Consider the following 15,770-nt stretch of genomic DNA (forward strand, 5'->3'; position numbering starts at 1 on the left):
GCTGGTAGAAATAATGCCAGGGAGTCGCACCTCCCGCGAGGAGACAGAGAGAGGAGTGTTCCGCCTGGATTTGCTCGTGGAGCTGTTTATTAGCTTTCTGAGCATTTTGCTGAGGCTGCAAACTGCAGAGCCGTTCATGGTAATGAAACTCCGGCGAGTGTCAGGACTCACGAGGGAGCTGGGAAGTGGGAGCTGCCGCCAGCACTCAGCTTGCCCGCGGCTGGGACAGGTGAGACCCGTGTGCCGCCTTGATGTTGGCAGCTCCCGGAAACGTCAGGTGCCACCCAGACTGTCTTGTGAGCTTGCCAACCTCCCTCTGCTCCCCTCTCTTCCTGCCGACACCGGTCACCAGGGGAGACGTTGTCATAGCCCTCGGCCTCCCCCTTCCTCTGCGCTTGGGGGTGGGGCTCTGAGGGTCGCTTTGTAATTCTGAACCCATGTGGCTTCCGTTGCTGGACCTCTCACACCAGGCGTTCATGGCCCGGGCTGCTTTGTACAGTCGATGTGGAGACTAGCTCAACTCTGTACTGAGGAAGAACCTGGTTCTAGACATGTCATCTCCGTCTGAGTCATCAGAAATAATTGGTTGATGTTTATAAAAAAGAAAAATGTGAAACGGCACGCACCCGCCGAGGCAGCTGGAGCGGATCTGCTCATGAGTCAGCCTCAGATCCAGCATCTTAGGGGTGTGTTGTTTTTTTAATTTAATTTAATTTTTTGTTAATTCTCACCCGAGGATATTTTTCCATTGATTTTGAGAGTGGGAGGGAGGGAGAGAGAGAGAGAGAGAGAGAGAGAGAGCGAGAGCGAGAGAGAGAGAGAAACATCAATGGGAGAGAGACACATCGATTGGTTGCCTGCTGCAGGCACCCTGACCAGGGCCAGGGATCGAGCCTGCAACCGAGGTATGAGCCCTTGACTGGAATCAAACCGGGGACCCTTCAGTCCCCTGGCCGATGCTCTATCCACTGAGAAAAACCAGGTAGGGCAAGGGTGTGGGTTTTGAGCAGAGGTTGAGCTGGGGGAACCTGGGGCACAGGGCAGGGAAATGAGCAAAGGAGCTGAAATAGGAGTGAGCAAAAGCTATGACGATGTTCTCCACCCTCAGCTCCAAGAGGGCGCGTCTGTGATGCTTAACCCCTTACCGCTGAGCCCTTTCAACGGGTCAGCCCCTCTCTTCAGACTGGGCACAGAGCTATGTGTCCGATACAACACCCGGCATCCCAGAGCTCCGGCTGGTGGCAGAGGTGGGCATATGGATATGTTCACGTAAGGAGGAAAAGGCCATGGCCGCGTGTGGAGAAAGAGAGGAGAGGTACACATTTCTCCTAGTCTGCTGAGCCTGCACGGAGGGAGTCGCGGGGGTGGGTGAGGGCTTGGCTGGCGTCTCCCCGGTGACCAGGTGGAGGAGAGGCAGCATGTGTGGGGGGAAGAAGACAGGTCAAGTCTGGCTCTGACAGTTCCTGATTGTGAGGCCCTGGGCACGCTGACTGGTCCAGGCCTCGGTTTTCTCATCTATGAAATGGGATGATGGCCCTGGCCAGTGTGGCTCAGTGGATAGAGCGTCGGCCTGTGGACCGTAGGTTCCTGGGTTCGATTCCAGTCAGGGGCATAGACCTCGGTTGCAGGCCTGGTTGGGGCATGTGCAGGAGGCAACCAATGGATGTGTTTCTCTCACATCGGTGTTTCTGTCTTTCCCTCTCTCTTCCACTCTCCTTAAAAAATCAATGGAAAAATATCCTCGGGTGAGGATTAACAAAAAGAAAAAGAAATAAGGTTAATGAGGCCCATTTTACATAATTGTGGTCTGTCAGGGCATGGTGTGCATGTGCATGTGCCTGTGTGCACCTGCTGTGTGCGCGTTTGTGCATGTGCGAGTGTGTATGTGTGCATGTGCACTCTGTGTGTGTGTGTGCCGTGAGATATTGTTGATCCTCCTAACAGCCCGGATGAGGGAGGCATTAATTTATTAGCCCGTTCTCGGAAGCTAAAAGTGAGATACGGAGCGAGAAAGTTGTCCCGGTCATGCAGTGGGAGAGAGAGCCGAGGGAATCGGATCTCTGGGCCTTCCTCTTCAGCATCGCACCATCCAAAGCTTGATCCCTGGTTCCCTCCCCCCTCATCTCCCCTCCCTCCCAGCTCTTCCTTCGGTGCTTTAGGCAGAAAGAGTCATCTGGTTTGGACATATTTGCAGTGTGTGGGGGTGGCCGTGGGGGAGGGTGAAGCGGGCATGGCGGTGATGGGCTCGCCCTCTGCCCCTGCCCCACACAGAGAGCCTGGGAGCTGGGCGGCTTGGGTGGCGGGCAGAGAAGACTGGAGGCAGGAGTGGCTCTGGGGAGCGGTCCCCTTTCAGGGGCAGGGGAGGACGTGGGTCCTTCGTGGTGGTGGTGGTGGTGGGGGCCTGGGAGGAAGGGGGACCCAATGGCCCAAAGGGCGAGAAGCACGGGCCAGACCCCATGTTCACTGGCGGCCTGGGCTCCGACCGCTGCACACTGAGATCCCGAGTGTCTGCACACCTGGGCAGCCCCATCCTTGTCCCACTCGATGGGGGAAGCTCTTGCTAAGGTTGGTCCAGCACCAGGAATGGAAGCAGTTGTGGGTGCGGAAGCAGCTGCCGACCTCACGCCCAGCTCTGGGTGAGGCTAGGACTGGCCCACGTGATGCTGGGTGTCTGCAGCTGCGGACTCGTCCCTGAGCCTTCACCGTCCTCTTTCCAAGTTAGCGGCGACTGTCACTTCCTGTGCAGCCGCACCCAGCCTCACGCACCCGGACTACCTACCTACCTACCATCTGTATGTCTGTGCGTTCGCCTCCCCAGCCTGGATCGGGGCATCTCTCAGGGTGGCCGTGTCTGAGTAGCTTTGCATCCTTATTCTGACATTTCTAACACCTGCTGCTTGGAAGATACTCCATAAATATTTGTGGACAGAATATTTGTGTAGAGAGGGAGAGGATGGGGTGGTGGGGTGGTGGGGTGCGTTTCCCCTTGTGCTGGAAATGCACCTTCCACAGATGACACAGACACCCACTGAACATGGCCAGGTCCCAGACAGGAGCCTCGGGTTACTGCTCTGCTCCAGAGGGTCCGGGTGGGAGTCCATACCCTGCCCTGGGACCCACTGTGCCCTGTGGGACCTGAAAGGGAATCGTTCACCTGCAGCTCTTATGCCCCCAGGCCAGGCAGCCTGCAGCTGCCCTGATCCCGCCAGGAGGGCTGTGGCTTTCCTGCTTGCAAACATGCACGGCTGAGTTTTGCAGAGGCTTTAACGCGGAGCTGTGTTAAGCTCCCCTCACAGCGTGTTTTAACAGCTTGTTGCATGAAATCACCCCATCGAGTGGCTTACAATCCAGGCTGGAAGCTGTGCCGTCCAAACCAAGCGTCTTCCTGCCCCTCGGCCATCTGCCTTCCCCCGCAGAGGGAGGGTCTGATGGGAGCGGCCAGGCCAGGGCACAGAGGTGATGGAAGCCTGTGGTGGGGGGGGGGGGGGGGGGGGGCGGGGGGAGGGGGGAACAGGACAGACTTGGGAGATTGCTGCCTGAGGAGAGCCTGACCCCAGGAACAGAAATAATAGACTTGTTGCCGGGACAGGTTTTTGGCAAACAGTCCTCCCAGCATCGTGTAGTGGGGACAGCCAAGCAGACCCGCTTCCTAATCGTGGCTGTGAGGCTAACGAAATGTCCAACACGAAGCAAATGGCTTTGCCCGCCTGTGGCCTCAGTTCTCTGTATCTGTGAAATGGGGATAATATTAGTGTATAGCTTAGGGGTTGCCGTGAGAACGGATTGGGATGAGGTGTTTGTGCCCAGGGCTTAGGATATGGTGCCTGGCGTATCACACGTGCAGGGCCACCGTAGCCTTTGTGTGGACTGAGCTGATGTGTGCATGCGCAGTGGGGCTCACTCAGGTGAAAGTAGGTGTGAAAGTATCCAGGCCTCCCCCCGCCCCCCGGCCGCCAAGCTCTCTCTTTTTAGCCCCTGCTTGGTCCTCTCTCTGTGAGTGAGACCTGACCATCCCCCGCACAGCCCTCTGTTGGTCTTGCCCTCTGGCTCCTGCTGGTCTGTGTGGGCTTAGCCCCACCTTGACTTGCTCTGGTCCCGTCTCTCCCCGTCCCTCCCCCACCCCTGGTGCTGGCCCCCCATGGCCTCCCTGATTTCATCCCGAAACCCTAAGGCCAGCTCCCAGTGTGCCTTCTAGAATCTAGATGGTGAGGGCACCCCACCATCTACCTCCCCCGGAAACAACTTTAGGGGAGAATGAAGCTGTTTTAAATACAACGGCGAGGACACAGTAGGCCCTTGTTAAAATCCAGAGAGATGAACAAGGTCTCGTTCCCCTCAGCATTTAACAGGGTACTCGTTCTTCCGAAAAGCACCCATGAACATTGAAAACCGACAAAAGCTGTTGTTTGCTTAAAACTGCTCAGTTGATCTGTGAGTCATGTTTTATTCAGTGCATTAGGGAACGTGCGAGCCTGGCCACCTGCTGGTCCGTCGCCCCAGGGCACCGGCGGGCTTGCTGATGGAGAGCGGTGGTGGGACAGGGGCCAGGGACAGCTGCGGGCCAGAGGAGGAAAAAGTCTTCTAGTGAGAAAAAATCCTCCTCCCAGTTTACTGTTCAGCCCCCCATTCCTGGGTGCACAGGGAGTTGCTGTCCAGGGTGCTGATGGCCGATGTGGCGACAGGGACACGGCTGCCTGGACGGGGAGGAGAGAAGCCCAGTGCTAGGGGCAGAAAGGGGAGACCTGGTCCTTCCGGCAACCATGGCTGCCCTCCTCACAGGACAGCGCCGCCCTGGGTCTCACCATCACTCTCTCGCGCCTCCCTCGTGCTCGGAGAGGGCGGCCAGGGGTGTCTGAGCCAAGGAGAGTGGAAGGGGCGGCCAGACAGAAGGACGGCAAGGAGCCTGTTCCAGGGCCGAACAAGGGAAGCGTTTCAAAAAGAGAGGATGATACTGGCCAGGTGTTGCTGAGTGACTGCAGAAGAAGGGTAAACATGGGTCATTGGACCGTTTGATGGGAGAGCAGGCTTCCTTCCCCCAGTCAATAGCTGTCTTCTTGAATCTCCCAGCAACGGGCTCTGGTTCTGTCTTCTGGTCCCACAGAGAACACAAGCCTGCCCTCCCTCCCAGGGCTCACGGGGAGGGTCTGAGATGTAGGGGACTGTCAGTGTCCAGGGCGGACCTGACTGGACGTCCCTCCTGGGCTGGGCTCTGTCTCTCCCGACCCCACTCTGCCCAGCATCCTTCTCTTGCCCCCCATGGGGCCACGGCAGCCCTCACACCCAGTCTGCTTCTCCCCTCTCTCCTTGCTTCTCCCCTCTCTCCTCGCTTCTCCCCTCTCTCCTCGCTTCTCCCTCTCACCTCAGAGTAGCTGGCAGTCGGGATGATGGTGACATCGCAGGGAGCTGAGAGGTGTTTGGGCTCCCTGACCCTCGGGGAGGGCCCCCCCGCCCCCCCCCCCCCCCCCCCCCCGCCCCACAGGCTTCCTCTCGCCTCTGACTAAGGAACAGATGAACCTCATTATGCAGGGCTTCTGAGGAGCGCAGTGAGCCAGGAGCTGGTGCCAAGCATATGACGCCTCTCCTCCCCCATCCCTTCTGGCATCACACCCCTCGGGCAGGGCAGCGGGAAGACTGGTCCCTGGTCCTGCTGTCTGCAGCCCGCCCCCCTTCACCCTCACCCACCTCCATCCTCCAAGGGACCCGCGCCCCCCAGGCAGGGAGAGAGGCCGGGGCTCAAGGGCCTGGAGAAGGTGCCCACGGGACTCTCCGGCTCCCTCCCTTCAGGCTGAGGGCCCGGCTGTCTTTCCGCACATGCGTGTTGGGAGTGAGGAGAGCGTGTTGGCCAAGTGCACGGAGATCCTAGATGGAGAGGGAGCTGCAGGAGGGTAAGACGCTGCTGGGAATCCTGTCACCTCCCCACCAGAGCTGCTACTGGCTCTGCTGAGCTGCCAGCCGGCCCCCTGCTGGTGTCCCCTCCCCACTCCACCCCCCCACTCTCCCAGGGACCAGAGCAGAAGTCCCAGTGAGGATGCCATAGCAACTCAAAGGCAACATGCAGCGTCTTGTGACAGAGGCTCTGGGAAGCCTGTGGGTGGGGAGATGGAGAGAGAGACAGAGAGAGAGAGAGAGCGAGCCTGTTAAGCCCAGGGCAGGACCAGATGAGACATGCTTGGTGGGGCTCCAACTGGGGTAAACCCGAGAGCCTTGGAACTAACGCCATCAGTGGACTTGGGGCCTTCCGCTCCGATCCTGCTCTGCGTTTCCTGCTCCTGGGCAATGTCCCCGGCTCTCTGAGCTCAGATGGAAGAGCCACCGCTTTGCGTTTCTAACCGGCTGCGGGGGAGTGAGCTCTGACGGTGGCCTGGAGTGTGCGAGGGGCACCCCTGCCCGGCTTTCCCCAGTGAACGGAGGCCGGCCCAGGAGTCCAGAGCCCTGGAGTCCCTAGAGTCAGACCACCTGCCTCTGACGTCAGAGGGCCTTGGGTTTGCACCTCATGTGTGGTCCACTCGGCCTCTACTGTCCCCAAGGGGTCACCCGTGACCTGCAGGGGAAGAGCCCTGGCGTGGGGGGCCGCACAGGGCACAGGCTCGGGGAGAAAGTCAGGAGGCCGCCACTTACCAAGCGTGTGACTCTGGGCGTAGCGCCTTCCTCTCTCTCTGCCCAGTTTCCTGTTTCTAACAATGAAGGCACTCGTAGGAACTACCGCGAGGATTTAGGACAGCGGTTCTCAACCTGTGGGTCGCGACCCCTTTGGCGGTCGAACGACCCTTTCACAGGGGTCACCTAAGACCATCCTGCATATCAGATATTTACATGACGATTCATAACAGTAGCAACACTACAGTGATGAAGTAGCAACGAAAATAATTTTACGGTTGGGTCACAACATGAGGAACTGTATTTAAAGGGCCAGGAGGTTGAGAACCACTGATTTAGGAGGTTACGCAGGTCAAGGCCTTAGCAGAGTGTCAGGTGTGCGTGTGCATCGGGTGATGAGCGACAGGAAGGGTTGTGTGAGGGTTAGACGAGCGGTTACGTGTGTGAAAGGGAATAGGAAGCACTCGATGATGAAGAGTAATTATTGCTGTAGAACCTGGGAGAAAACCCTTGGACCTTCAATTCCCATCCATATGATGGGAACACGCTCTCCCATAACCCACTCCTCTATCTTTCTGGCAAAACTTAAATAGTCATCCGTCCAAATGGAGACCCATGCTTCTGGGAAAGTGGAACCCCATCAATAGAAGACATGACCAGAAGTCTACAGGTGCCCTCCACAGAGTTCACAGTGACTCTCTCCAGCCCGTTTCCATGATGCAGACTTCTCTGCCTCTCTCAGGGGGCGCAGAAGGAAGGGGCCGTTCTCCAGTGCGCGGGCTCCGCCATCTGGAAGGAGCCTGGCGTTCATAAGGAAGGAAAGGCTGAAGGGAGAGCTGGACGCCGCATGGAAGATGCCCAGGGCGATGCCCGGGGCTCTACGCCTTCTCCCTGCTCAGAGATGCTCTGTTCTGACGGCAGAGTGGCTCCTGGAGGGCAAGGACCTGCCAGTGTCCTGTCACCCCGCAGAGCTTCCCATGGCAACGTCCCTGAACCATCATCGGATCCCGCTGGGCCCTCTAGCACCAGGATGTACCATCTGGAGAGGAGGCCGTCAGGGTGTGGTCCCTGGACCAGCAGCATGGGCACCGCCCGGAGACGTGTGAGTAATGCAGGCTCTCTCGCCCCGTTCTAGACCACGGGAGAAGGAGCGCCTGGGTGCGACCTCTTGGGATGCTGATGCACGCTAAGGTGTGAGAACGCGTGCTCTATACCCATAAATGATCACAGATCTTTGGAAATTAAAAAAAAAAGGGGGGGGGCACCATCACTATCTGTTGTTTAATGTACAAAGAGCTTGGGTTTTGGTGTGAGACAAACTTGAACTCAAATCCCACTTTAGCTTCTTGCTCTGTGTGCGATTTGGGGAAGTTGGTGCCTCTGTTTTGTAATCTCTAAAATGGGTAAATAACACCTATCCTGTCTGGGAGGATTAGAAGGGACACATGTGACCTGCTGGGCACACGGTGGGTTCGTGCTAAGTAGGAAACAGATGAGATGCCGCCTCCATGCTCACCTCCCCCTCCTCCCATCCCCATCCCCAGAGCTTGATTAATGCGATGGACCGCATGTGTATGTTTCCCAATTCACCTGCTAACATCTTAATCCCCCAGATTTGGAGGTGGGGCCTTGGGGTGATTAGGTCATGAGGATGGGGCCCCGGTAATGGGGTCTGTGCCTTATCAGAGGAGATGGTTGATCTCTGCCTTGTGGGGACACAGCAAGAAGACGGCAGCCAGGGAACACAGAGGGGAGCTCCCACCAGACAGCGGCCCTGCTTGGACTCCCAGCCTCCAGGCCTGTGAGAAAGCGGCCTGTCTGCTGTTGAAGCCACCTGGTGGGCGTGCGCCATCACAGGAGCCTGAACTAATGCAATCGCTCTACTATGCGTAAGTCCATTGGGAGCATCTCAGCACTTGCGTCTGCGGCTCATGGCAGGGGGCGGGTCTTTGTCTTCACGTAGCCCTGGGGACACCCAGCCCAGCGATGAGCCGATGAGCCGGGAGGTGCAGAGAACAGACTTCAGCACAGAAAACTCTGGAACAACGGCTAAGACTTCGCAGCTCTCCCGCCCCGTTTCTCTTCCAGCTCCTAACACCGATTTGTCAGAAACATCTAACATCTCTCTAAAACATCCATTTCCTACCCTCCTGCCAATCCAAACAGCCCATTTCCACCCTGGCCAGAAACCAAACCAAACAAGAGACAGACAGACAGACAGACCACATGCAGGTGCACGCACGCAGATGAACATGCCGTCCTTGCTCAGGGTCAGCGCGGCGACGGCTGGCCTGTGTCAGTGAAGCCCTGGGCAGCCCTCAGGGGAGCCTCCCGGCTGGGTGAGCCGCTGCCCGGCGCAGGGCAGTGGGGGCTGCGCGGGGACACTTGGCTCCAGGCCCCGGCCCTGGACGGGAGCCAAGCACTGTGGGCAAGAAGAGCCCAGGGCATTTTCATTCCTGCTTCCAGCTCCACGGTGAGTGCAAAACAGCGAGTGGACAAAGGGCTATCAATACCTGCCAAGCTGCGAGGGGAAGTGCGGCCCACTTAGCCGCCTGGGCATCGATTTTCACCTGCTCGTGTTGATGAAGCTGCATTCGCACGTAGTGATAAATCCATTAGACAAACAGGACACTCCATTATTCACAGCGTCCACAGTGCCAGGCAGGGGCCCTGCATGGTGGCTGGTGCTGCAGGACTCTGCCCGGCCCTGCGGAGCCGGCAGAGCTGGTGGGTGGATGAATGGGCAGATCTTGCCGGAGATTGGATGCCACGTGGGGGAGGAGAAGGGCCCTGGGGCCTGGAGACTCTCGTTGCTCTCAGGGGTGATAGGCAGGTTTTGTTTCCACCTCCCTTCTTGCCCTTGACGTTGGGGCCTTGAGTGAGGACCTGTCTTTAAGGTCCCAGACTCCACACAGAGGGGTGTTCTCTTGCACCCCGACCCCTGCTCAAAGGCGCCGTGAGAGAGGCAGTGGCCATGCCCCCCTTCATGTTCAGAGGTGTTTCAAGTGACTTGCTTAAGGCCTCATGAGGCCCGCAGAGCCAGGGGCAGCGCCCAGAAAGCAGATTTCTCACTCTGCAACCGGACAGCCAATGGGTCCGGGCTGCCTGTCACTGCTTGAGCCAATTCGGCAGGGACAGGGTTGAATCGTATATGAGCGTTTATTCCACTCCTGCCAGCAGCATGGAGAGCAGCGGGTCACCCACAGAAATCTGCTCAGCCCTCCACCATCAACCAGCTGCTTATACTGGGTAGAAGGATGAGGATGACAAGGGGAAGCAGGCAAAAGGGGTAAGAATGGGTATGCAACGTGGGTATGCAGTTTACAGGTGATGCTGGCTGAGGGTTTGCAAAGGCCTGTGGGTATGCAAAGGGCTGTCAGCTCTGGTTTCTGCGACAAGGTTGTTCATCTTCCCATGATAATCGGCAGCTCCCGGATGGGGAGGATGGGCCGCATTTCCAGGTGAGCTCCCAGGTCCCGCGTGCAACTCCCAGCCAGGTTGGAATGTGCCTTCTTTAGTCAGAACAAAACAACCACCGTTAACAGAGCATGATGACTATTTCTTACAATTCCAGCTGGTCCCCCGTGTTCTATCTCTGCCCCTCACAACTCCAGCTCCGGGCGGAGCCTGCAGCAAGGGGCTTCTCTGTGCCTTGGCTGGTGAGAGCAGTAGTGCCACTTTTGACGTCACCAAAAATAGGGACGCGGCTGAGAAGTTTGTGTGACCCGGAGAATGAGAGCAGGGCAGCAGTTTGGGGTTGGCCTGAGACACATACACAGCAAATGGCACCCCATTCCCCTGGGAGAGGGGTGCCGGGCCTGCGTGCCAGTGGGCACAGTGGCCACAGCCTCAGGCACAAAACCCCCTGAGGGGGTGTTGAGTTTCCAGAGAGAAAGGCACAGCAGGGTGATGAGACCCATACGTGGCCCAGGATCAGAGTCTCAGGAGGGGGATACAAAAGCCCCCGTGTGGGTGCTCGGCACTGTGGGAGCCTTTCCAGCCCTGGCATCGCACCTGAGCTCAGGTGCCAGGTGCCTGAGCCCACACAGAATTCAGTGCTGCACCAATCCTTGCTCCACCCACCACCCACTCTGCCCCAGGGCGGAGGGAACAGGGGCTGGGGTGAGTGTGTGGGTGATTCTACTCTCCCCTGCCAGGTCCTAGAGGAAGGACCCAGATTGCTGAGCCAGCTGGCATTTGCTGCCCTCGAGGCTCAGAAGCGAGGGCGGGAGCTGGACCAGCAGTGAGGCTGCAGGAAGGCCTGGGACCCAGGGAAACCAGGCTTGGTCTGCAGGCGCTGCCTGCAGGAGGCCTCGCCTGATTCCTCTCACAGCTCCCTCCCTTCTGCCCCGGGTTCCGGCAGCGCAGTGAGCACACATCCTGCAGGACTCATTGGCGCTTTCTTTTTAAAAGAATATATTTTTATTGATTTCAGAGAGGAAGGGAGAAAGGGAGAGGGAGAGAGATAGAAACATCAGTGATGAGAGAGAATCGTGGATCCCCTGCCTCCTGCACACCCCACTCTGGGGATGGAGCCTGCCACCTGGGTATGTGCCCTGACCGGGAATCGAACCGTGACCTCCTGGTTCATAGGTTGACACGCAACCACTGAGCCATGCTGCTGGCTTGGCAAATTTGAACTTTCTTTGTTTGCCCTACGTCTTCAGCCTGAGAGTGAGCACGGAGCGAGGATCTGGGCTTTGTCTCCTTGGCCTGCCTCCATCCACCGTGAGCCTCTTCGTAATCGCTGGAGGCTGCTATCCCCAGGTCAGCGTCACTTTAACCCTGAATCTAACAGGAACCACAGACAGGCACTTGCCCGGCACGGGAAGAAGCTGCTGCTGGCAGAAACCTCCGCTTGGTGCAGATATGGACCCTTCCCTCCGGACGTTCACAGATTCTTAGTGACAGTGACAGCCTGTCTGCGATTTGGGGCTCCCTGCTGTCCCCTTCCCTTCCTGAGAGATGGGAGACTGACGTTCAGGCCTCCTGGCCGACAGACAGGCGTGTGGCTAGGTCGGACCGAGAAAGGCCGGCAGGAGGGAGCTGGGTCCCTTCTGGGCAGAGGCTGTGGGAAGCCTGGCTCCAGCCCTGTCTCCTGGGCCCCGCGAAGGTGGAGCCTGGAGGGGGGACGTGGTAGGCCCCCTCGCCTGAGTCGCATGGACTGTGTGTGGAGCCACTGCCTGGGCACTGCTGCCCCGAAGAGCTGCTCAGACTCACAGGGCCCTGGCGTAAGACTCACACGTTCGCTGCAGCAGGGCTCTGACATGGAGCTGTCCGTCAGGCAGCGAGAGCGGGCCTGACTCACACACGAATGTGCAGGCTCTGATTCTGATAGAGGGGACCTATAACCTGATAGACAGAGCACCTGAATTAATCTGAAAAGTAGTCATATTCTTGTAAATCTTAGAACACCTATCCTTATGTGAGCAGGGGGTTAACTTTCTCAGATGTGACTAGAGGGTTAAGTTTTTCTCAAGTTCCCTTTTCAAGGCCTGGGCGATGCGATGGAGGAGGTGACTCAGCTGTGAATCCAGCAAGCAGAACCGGTAAGCAAGGTCAGGCCGACCCACCAGGAGTCAAAACATCATCTCGTCAACATCATCTCATCGCCTGAGGATGAAGGGCAAGAGCTGACGTCTGCGGACCCCCAGGGCTGCAGGTAGCACCCCAGCCCCGTCCCCTTTACAATCCTGTCCCCTGTGCCTTGCTGGAAGACAGGATTTGATGCTTGTAAGCGCCCTGTCTTCTTGGTGGGCTGGCCTTCCCAATAAAACCTGCCTTCGTGATTGGACAGAGCGACAGGCCGCTCGAGCTCAACCGGGCGTCTCCCGGTAACAGTTTCACTGCAGAGAACACCGGGCCTCTCCGCAGTAGATGCTCCAGCCCTGGACCCTGTCTTCTGACTCAGACCTGGGCCCAGCCCCGGACCTGCCCCGTGTCTCACACCCCGCAGCCCAGGCTGTTTTCGGCAGAGGGCAGCTGGCTGCCGGGCTCAGCACCCTCGGCGTGCCCTCCAGGCCTCCCGGACCTTCTGGTCCGTCTTGGGAGCCATGGAGTGTGTGTCAGGCGGGAAATCTTCAGCCAGCCCAGGCCCTCCAAGTCCAAAAGGAGACGATGCCCTTGAGGTGGGTGGTCCTGCCTGGACCCTGGGTGAGGAGGGCGCCGAGGCCCCACCTCCCACGTGTCCAGACACCGGGCCGAGGTTTACCTGGCCAGTTCCTAACTCGCACACAGCCATTAGGGCCCGAGCAGCCCGCCCGCTAATTGCTTTTGCTAATTGTGGACTCTGCCTCTCCTGATGTGTCCTCCTGCCGAGGACAGAAATAACCTGGCTCTGGGAAGGTCATTATCACGGGCACTTCCTGCCGCAGCAGACACTCAGCAGCGAGAGCGGGCCTGACTCAGCATGTACTGGTAGGTCTCAGCCCGGGGCCAGGGACCATGGGCGGGAGGTGCCTCACCAGAGCTCCAGAGCCCCCTGCCCTGTCCCCAGAGCGAGTTTCACTCCCTGGAGCCCCTCTCAGTCCTCTGGGCTCACCGGCTCTCCATCCTCCTTCCCCATGTTCCCCAACTACTGGGAAGTCATGTGATGAGAGAGAAGAGAGTGGGTGTTTGGACAGGAGCCCAGCTGGGAAACCGGGGGTGGGGGTGGGGGGCTCTTCTTCTTGATTTGGATTGGAGCCCCTGTAGCCTCTACCCATCTCCCCACCCTCACCCCCACCAGACCTGGGTCACTGGAGTGATTCAGGGGCATCCTCCATGGGAGAATGAGTGTGGATTTGGGAGTCAGAAAACCTGCATTTCAGCCCCAGCCCCGTCCATTACTGACCGGAGACTGGATGTGCCCCTCTAGGTCTTCATCCAGCGCCCTCACCGCCAAGGGGACAAGGACGTCGTCGACACTGGGGTTTGGAGAGAGTCAAATGGGAGGAAATGTGCTCTGACCTCAGCGTGTGGCCCTGCCCATCCCCTCCCTCCTCCTTCCTACCTCCTCAGGGCTCAGCTTCCTCCCTGCCTCCCTTCCCTCTCCCCTCCCCCTTCCCCCTTCTTTTTCCCTGCACCCTCCCCTGGAGCCATGGAATCTTCCCTGGCACATCCACACCCATCCCCAGCCTCCCACGTAAAGGTCAGACGTCACATGTTGTATCTGTGCCTACGTATCCTTTCTCCTGGCGAAACCCTTCAAGGTTAGCTCCAACTGACAGCCCCAGCTCCTCCACTTGCTGGGGAAACCGTCTCCATAGCAACCAGTTTGCCGCTTCGTCCGCCTTCCTTCTTCCCCCAGAAGCCCGGGCCCCTTCAGCATCCAGCCACCTGAGCTGCTGCTTGTGTCTCGGGGACAGACAGGTGAGTCCCTCTGCCCAGTGCTTCCCATGGGACCTGCGTGCCATCTCACCTGGAAACCAAAGAAACCAAATGACTTGGATTCCTCCTTCCTTAAAATGCCACCAGGAATGAAAAGACTCCGCCTTCTTTGCAAACCAGGACAGTTAAGGCAGGGACGCAGGACCAGCTCCATCTGGTCGCTGGGCAGACAGTCGGTCGGGGAGCCGTTGGTCATTGGTGAGGGCCATGCCTGAGAAGTGATTCCCAGGAAGGGCTGAGCCCCTGCTAAGGAAGTGGGGAAGAGGCCACGGGAGAAGGAGATGGCGATCACCCAGATTGTGGGCCAAGTTCAAGCCAGGTTTAAATACTGCCGTCGGCTTCGGAGGCACTGAGCAGAGTGGCCTTGTGCGTGCAGGCCTATCCGATAGAACACGGGATGCCCAGGTGATGTGCACGCCAGGTACCCTCACACGGGGTTAGTGTAAGTATGTCCCTGACACTGCAGGGAACCTGGGTTTTGTTTGTTTCCCCCCTAATCCGGCAGCTGCCCGTGCATGGCCACAAAGGGACGGGATCTGGTGAGGTGCAAGGCCCAGCTCCCAGCTCGGGGGCTGTGGGCAGAAGCGCCACTGGGCAGGGCTGAGGTGTCAGCTGCTGGTGCACTGTTCCCTCCCGCAGGCCCTGCCCCTCCTAAGAACCCCAGCTCCGTACTCCTCTTGATGCCCCACCAACTGCTCACAGCTCACCCAGCCAGCTGACAGAGCCGGAGGCACGGGTGCCAGCCCAGCGGCCACCTGGAGCTCTGCGACCGCGGGCAGCCCTCCCTCTCTGAATGGTCCTTTCCTCGGCTGGGGAATCTTCCTTCATCCTCGACCACGGTTTTGGCATCCCCGAGGGGAGGCAGGCAAAGCCCAGGGGAGAGGCTCTTGTCGCAAAATTCCCCTTTACAAAGGCCAAAAATCCCGTCCATCCGTCTGGGCGAAGGCTCTGAAGGATGGTCATAGCTCTCACATCGTCGGCCAGCTGCCCATTTTTCAAGAAGAGGAAGAGGGAACCTTTGCCAGGGTGATACTCTCGAAATGGCCTCGCTCATCCATCACCTGTGCGGCCAGGACAGGAGCGCCACCGTTGCGAGCAGCCACGGCCTCTGGGCAGGCCAGCACTCCCCCAGGAGTGAGAAGGAGAAGTGTGACCACCTGAACAGAGGCCTCGTTTGCCTGAATTACTTGTGGTTCGCAGTGGGAATTGCTGGGAACGGGGTTGGGAAGGACCACATGAGAGTCCGTCGCTCCACCCTCACGTTTGCACCAAACGATCCTGAATGTTGTATCACGGCTCCTGGTTCCTAAAACTTTCACGCAAACGGGCTCTTTCAAAATCTCAGTCCGTGCGGTCCAGCCTCTCTACACAGACCTGCGATATCACGGGACAAATGATATTATGATCCATGACCCCGCCTCCCACCAGCACCATGACCTGAAGGCTCGTTCAAGTCTCTGCTCGGTCAGCCCCAGGCACCAGCTGTGACCTGCGTGCATGACACCATCCTGTTCCTCCTTCCTCGGAGACAGAATAGGCCTCGTTCTGATCAGTGTGACCGACGAGGGTGCGGTGGCCTGGAGAGCCTCCTTCCCATCCTCCTCCCCGCACCCCAAACCACCAGCCCCTGGGGGGCGCCCGGAGGTCTTTACTTTTCCTGCCATCGAGGGGCATATGAAAATAAAAATGAATAAACAAACGACGACCCTTCTAGCCAATCGGTTTGGCTACCCCGCAATTAAACAAATGCACAAACCCGAAACACATATTTACATCTCATTAGCAGAAGTCAAATGCAACAACGG

This window comes from Myotis yumanensis, unplaced genomic scaffold (genome assembly GCF_028538775.1).
Source record: "Myotis yumanensis isolate MYYU_CA2020_CCGP unplaced genomic scaffold, mMyoYum1.0.hap1 SCAF_19, whole genome shotgun sequence".
Classification (NCBI taxonomy): domain Eukaryota; kingdom Metazoa; phylum Chordata; class Mammalia; order Chiroptera; family Vespertilionidae; genus Myotis; species Myotis yumanensis.